Below are 5,551 nucleotides of genomic sequence, written 5' to 3' on the forward strand. Positions count from 1 at the left end.
CGAAATCTTCACTTTAGTTGGCTGAACTTATATTTTATAGTTACGAAATCTTCACTTTAGTTGGCTGAACTTATATTTTATAGTTACGAAATCTTCACTTTAGTTGGCTGAACTTATATTTTATAGTTACGAAATCTTCACTTTAGTTGGCTGAACTTATATTTTATAGTTACGAAATCTTCACTTTAGTTGGCTGAACTTATATTTTATAGTTACGAAATCTTCACTTTAGTTGGCTGAACTTATATTTTATAGTTACGAAATCTTCACTTTAGTTGGCTGAACTTATATTTTATAGTTACGAAATCTTCACTTTAGTTGGCTGAACTTATATTTTATAGTTACGAAATCTTCACTTTAGTTGGCTGAACTTATATTTTATAGTTACGAAATCTTCACTTAAGTTGGCTGAACTAATATTGTATAGCCATGAAAACCATTTTATGGGCTGCAAAGCTGCTCTAATCAGTATTAATTGCATTTATTCATTTGAGGTTTATTTTTCATGTTGTATCAAGTGTACAGTTGTACAGTTTGTGCATCTTGAAATAAATATTTCATATTTCTATGAAATATTTAATTGAATAACTAAATGATAAGATGCACATTTAAATAGTTTATTAATAATTTACTGACACTTTCTAAATTATCTTATGAACTACTGACGACTACAAAATAACTGGTTTGTAAATAATGTAATACCTAATTTAGAAATGATAAAATTATAATAATAAAGTATGAAAATATTAAACACATTATAGATATGCTTATAAATCAAGCATAATGCATTTAAAACTTTTATGAAATAATAAACTTCCCACTAATTTCTATTAATGCTTTATAAATTATGAATTAACTATTTACCAATGCTTAAGTAGCGATTCATAGCATGAGTAATTATAAAGTGTTACCAATTAATGAATAAATCAGCTTAACCGAATCACTGATTTGGGGAAATTGTTTTTTAGGAACATGCACTCTCAGAAAAAAAGTTACAGTGCTGTCACTGGGGCGGTACCCTAAGGTACAAAAGTGAAAAGGTACATCTTTGTACCTTACTCACCCCTAAATATTAGTACCTTAAAAGGTACACATCAGTACTTTAAGAGTGCAAATTAGTGCCTTAAAGGTACATGTTAGTACCTTTTTGGTTTTGTACCTTCGGGTACCGCCCCAGTGACAGCACTGTACCTTTTTTTCTGACAGTGTGGGAGTTGGTTTGTTGTTTGGTTTATTTGTGATCATACAGGCTGGTTTGCCAGGCTGGAATCAACTTTGTCTCAGGTTCTTCTCCCAGAAATCACTTGGAAGAAATGAATACAGACATAAACGAGTCAATATGTCATACAGTAGAAGTAAAGAGTTGCAAAATTAATGTGGAGAGCAGCTCAGATCTTTCTCTTTTGGGAGGTTTTGATGATAAACGTTTGAGTTCGATCGATACCTCTGACAAACACGGGCATCTGAATCTTTTTATCAAATTGGACGATTTGTTTAAATGAAGCAGTCAAAAGAGATGAATCATTGATTTGGGAGACATCACTCAAAAATGCTCACAAAACAGAATGGGGGAAAAACAGTTATTGGATCTTACAGGATGGTCTGCCAACTTTGTCTAGTAACTGTATAGATGTATAGATGTAGTACATATATATAGAGCTATAAAATTATTGTGGGACTCAGCTCAGGGACCTCATTTATAAAACTTTCCGTAGATTTCATCTTAAAAGCTTGATGTTGCATACGCACTAAAGTTTTCAGATTTATAAAACCATGCATACGGCAGACCCTGTGCAAAATTCCCTTTAATAAAAACCCAGTCAGCAGAAGATTGTGTGTACATGCGTCTCCACTTAGCCTGATGTGGTTATACTCAATTTTAGTCAGAATATGAGTCTGATGCTCCATTGGGCTGTGATTATGGGGCGTGTTTCAACCGAACCAGGAAAGACATCAATTGGACAGACCTACAACCAATCAGAGCAACGGAGTGAGTGACGTATGTTGAGCGGTGCATAGTAGTAGTGAAGTTCGGATCATTTTACGGCCTCTTAAAATGTCTTTCAGCAAAATCTCAATCTCAAATCTTTTTTTTTTCAGAGAAAGTCATTTTGTTCATTTCAGCAAAATATAATTAAAATGCCACATGTTAAATTCCCCAAAGCATCTAGTACTTATGCAAACATTGATCACATTTGGAATAAAAAAATAAATTATAAGCTAATGCAGCCAAGGCCAAACTTTAAGAAATGATTCATTAATTGCTTAGCCGGGTCTAAGCATACATGCACAGTCAACCAAAAAAATGTGCTCACCTCTCGAGTCTTCGGGTTCCAGTCATTCATTCTCACAGCCCCATAGATTGAATGCAGAAGATCCTGTACAGAACCGATGGCCTGTAGCACATGCACAGTCAACACAAAATGAACAAATCACTATCTGAGACAACGCTTTGTTCCAGTCATATTTAAGATTAGTAAAAAAAACTAGGGGAAAAAACGAATCGTTCATGAACGACCCAACAGATCTCATTTGCACACGCTGGAAGAAGTAGAAGAAGAAGAGTGTAAACAATCTTTGCCGATGTTGTAAAAAATTTCTTAAGGAGACACTGAGTATTTACTAACACAATCATCATTTTTGAAAGAAATAGTAAAGGTGACTGCTTATATGAACAACTTCTCCGTTTAGGATATGAACATATTCAACCTAAGTGCCTTTGATAACGTGGATGATTGCGTATCTGTTCATCATCTGTCTATCCTCGTCTAAAGCCCGCCCTGATGATTTCATTGGTCCGAACAGTTTCTGTTCAGGCATTTATGTTCATTACTCCTCTATGGATCAAGTCCAGACCGAACCGCCCGACCTCATATGTTGTGGGCGGGGCTAAATTCGGCTAACATCCAGGCTAGTCTCCACCCGGTCTCCACCCAGAAATAACCATACATGGAGCTTACAACGCCTAGTTTTACTATGCATAACCTTATCTGCATATCATTTGCGTATGCATATTCATCCCCGTGACACCATGTTTAACGGTACAAGACATAAGGAAAATATGAGATATGGAAGTGCCGTCACATTACATTACTAATAATCATTCAGTAGCCCATCCTTGCCTTGTTTTCAAATTAAAGCAGCACTTGGCCACTTTTGCTCTCGGGGTCCCCCTACAGTTGGGAAAAAATAATGTCCTCAACAACTGTTGTAAGCTCTGTCATCCTACAACAGGGGATGCCATCGGGCGTGAATTTGTTGACATGACAGCCCTGATAGCCCTGAACTAGTGATGCGTGGGTCGTCTCATAACCTGCGGACCCCGTATGTCTATTTAATGGTCGCAGGTGCGGGGAGGGTTGTAAAAATATATACAGTGGTGCGGGGTGGGCCAAATAACTTCATAAAAGCGTCTCCGCGGGTTGGTGCAGCACAAACAGTTCCCCTGAACACTGCAGGAGGAGTTCACATGCAGGTGTTCTTCTGGCGTCGCGTGTGAAATGTCTTCATCCCAGGTACAGTCAGTGGCATATGTCTCAGCATGTCATTTGAACATAATTTCATGGGTTTTATTTTTTTTCAACCGCCAAATAATCACGATGCTCACGTTTACAAGCCAGTGTCATTATAGTAGTCTATTGGTTACCGTTTTACAGAATCTATATGATACTTCAGTTCAATGTTTGAGTGGTAGGTAATCACCATAACAAGCAGGACGGCATCGGTCGGGCACGCCTCCTTCAGCTCACGCCGACGAGCAAACGCTGGTCACATGTTGATCCTCGTCCTGCCTTTAATCCCATCACTTTTTCCTTTCCTCTTATTGCTTTCCTCCAACAAAACCTTTTCTTTCTTATTTGTCTGAGCTGCTTCGGACATGACTATATTATCCGACGAACAAAGTTGGGCTCGCACGTCCGAATGTAAGGAAGTGTGTGTGTTGGTGGAAGTGACGTATATGCCGTAAAGCAGTCGAATTTTGTAGTAATTTTGTAGTTACTACCCGAAACCCGAAGTTTAAAAGTACGATTAAAAACGATACAGACCCCATCAAGCTATGGCAGACGTGTCATTCAACCTATTGTAAGTCGATTTATCATCACAAGAGTCTTGAAAAATATATTATGAAGGTTGAAAAGTTACCTAGTGCTGATTTAATAAATCAATATAGTATAAAATACATTTCAGAGAAAGTTTTTCTAAATCTTTTCCACTGGCCATTTTTTTTTTTTTTTTAATTGCTTTATATTTTTTTATAGAAACACATAGGCCTTATTGTGCTTAATGATCATTATTTGAGTGAAAATATTTTCTCTCATCACTGCAAATATTTATTTTTATTAGAACATAAAAATGTAACTTCTGGGTAATGATTTCATGTAATTTGAGTGGTTAACTCCATTAATGAGAATGGCAATTTTAATCTTAATGTGTATATCAGATTTATTAAAACTCTGTATTAATGATTAGGGCTCATAATGAGGATTTAAAGTGGTTTTCCTTCATCTGCCGTCAGTCCCTCAGCTCACCATCGGTGTCGCCAAACTGTCCAGACGCATGAGTTAGGGTTTATGTGCAAGTGCATACATTTTCCCATCAAGTTTCCCTCTTCCAGGGCCTGTTTTGTGCAGATGCAATGGTTATAAATGAGCCCCCATATCCTTTGACCATCTGAGAATTTGATGAGAAAGATTAAGTTCATATCAATATCTCTGACAAACATTGTGATGTTTGGTTGTTTTTATCAAACTGGACAGTATGATTAAATTAACCAGATTAAATCCACAGATTTTGGAAGACATCTCTAAAAAGAGGCCGACAAAATGACTTACCTTGATGGAAAAACCAGGTCAGGTGTTTTCAACATGGGAGATGGTTTTTTGCTGGTCTTTACAGGTTGAGAGAGAGAGAGAGAGAGAGAGAGAGAGAGAGAGAGAGAGAGAGAGAGAGAGAGAGAGAGAGAGAGAGAGAGAGAGAGAGAGAGAGAGAGAGAGAGAGAGATTTACAAAATGACGAAAGGTTTATTTTGTTTCCTTATGTCTTCAGTTTTCTCATTTGTTTCCACCTTCACTTCTTCCTTTCAGCTCCCTGAGTGTCTCTTCAGCATCATTATCTGGGTTTGGCATCTTTTTTCTCTCTCCCTCTGTCTCTCTCTCTTTCCGCATCCATCTTTCACGCTAAGAGAGAAGTCACAGTTGTGATGTGTGCCGTCTGGATCGATGCTGGATCGATCCTGTCAGCTCTTTTGTGTGGGAACAGTGACTGCTGGTTGTCCACAGCTGCGACACAGTCTTATCAGAAACGCCACCATCACTCCATTCAGACAGCATCCACACACTTATGAATGGAGGAGAATGCCGCAAATGGCACAAAGCATCAGAAATTCATTGCGAGGTATTCTGAATGGACAAATTTAGAATTTACCCTGGGTTTTTACAACTTGGTTTGATGCCGGTTTAGACTGGTTTTTCAGGTAGAAATATACTTCGTCTCAAGTGTTTCTCCAGACATTCCTCAGAAGAAATAAGACAAAAATTACTCGGCAATTGTC

At 37.5% G+C, this 5,551-nt stretch overlaps 1 long non-coding RNA gene across 1 annotated transcript; it reads right to left on the reverse strand.

The window, feature by feature from the left end:
- Nucleotides 1-1,847: 1,847 nt before the first annotated feature.
- Nucleotides 1,848-5,196, reverse strand: LOC137050343 (uncharacterized). Its single transcript, XR_010899898.1, has 5 exons — nt 5,066-5,196; nt 4,833-4,888; nt 4,588-4,671; nt 2,316-2,396; nt 1,848-1,967 (listed from the first exon to the last, which is right to left on the reverse strand). It is a non-coding gene; the product is annotated as an uncharacterized lncRNA (long non-coding RNA).
- Between the last annotated feature and the right edge of the window lie 355 nt (nt 5,197-5,551).

The sequence above is a fragment of the Pseudorasbora parva genome, chromosome 2 (assembly GCF_024679245.1).
Source record: "Pseudorasbora parva isolate DD20220531a chromosome 2, ASM2467924v1, whole genome shotgun sequence".
NCBI lineage: Eukaryota > Metazoa > Chordata > Actinopteri > Cypriniformes > Gobionidae > Pseudorasbora > Pseudorasbora parva.